This window comes from Panthera leo, chromosome B4 (genome assembly GCF_018350215.1).
Source record: "Panthera leo isolate Ple1 chromosome B4, P.leo_Ple1_pat1.1, whole genome shotgun sequence".
Classification (NCBI taxonomy): Eukaryota; Metazoa; Chordata; class Mammalia; order Carnivora; family Felidae; genus Panthera; species Panthera leo.
This window is the reverse complement of record NC_056685.1, coordinates 75392294-75393424: the sequence shown is the minus strand read 5'-3', so window position 1 is coordinate 75393424 and position 1131 is coordinate 75392294.

Below are 1131 nucleotides of genomic sequence, written 5' to 3'. Positions count from 1 at the left end.
TCTCTGTGTTTGGTAACCATGGTAATGCCCTGAAGAATTACTATGACTGACACTCCCTTTATCTAAGGAGACAGGATTTATGGGTTCAATGTAGAGCTGGAGTGGGAGTGGGCTAAATAACTTCAGAAAAATGGAGGAATCAAGTGCCAGTTACTCTTTTTCTTGTCCCAGTCTTATGTGTACTGTAAGTTTCAGAAGGCAGCGAGTTGAAAGAGCACAGACCTGGGGTCAAATATTAGTTTTGCCATATTCTTGGGATCTTTGAATAGGTTAAGCCTCTGTTTTATTTTTAAAAATGGCAATGGTATCTACTTCATAGATTTAGAATTAAATTGAGATTAGATTCTACTTCATAGATTGAGAATTAAATGAGATAATGCATGCCAATTTCCTCAGTATAGTGTTTAGCATATGATGGAAACGACAGTGTTTTAATGTAAATATGGTACTCCTGATGAGTCTTTAAGCTATTTCAAGCAGAGCGCTCAATCAGTTCACACTAGTTTTTAGCTGCCTGTTAAATTTTCAGGAATTTTGCAAGCTCGTTGTTAAACAAGCCACTATTAAAAAGTATCTAAACATACAATTGAATAAACGATATTAAAAATAAAATAGATACTAAAAACTCATCTCTTCCTATACTACATTGTACTATTATATATAGGCTTATGAAGTTATTTATATGTATTGTATCTAGATATTGTTGTTTTTATTCTTTTTTCTCTTTGCTTTTTCAGTTTGCGAAGTTTCTATTGACATATCTTTAAACTCACTGATTCTTTACTTGGTTGTGTCCAGTGTATTGATAAGCCCATCAAAGGCATTCATTTCCTTTACAGTGTTCTTCAGTTTTGTTTTTTTTTTTTTTTTCCCTGAAGTAAGCTCTAGGCCTAACATGGGGCTTTAACTCATGACTCTAAGATCAAAAGTCTACTGACTGTGAGCCAGCCAGGCACCCCTATTACAGTGTTTTTTATGTGATATTTCCTTTTGTAATTTTTTTTTTTTTTTTTAGAGAAAGAGAGTAGGAGTGGGAGAGAGGGAAAGAGGGAGATAGAGAATCCTATGCTCCATGCTGAGCATGGAGCCTGATGTGGCACTTGAATTCATGACCCTGGGATCATGACCTGA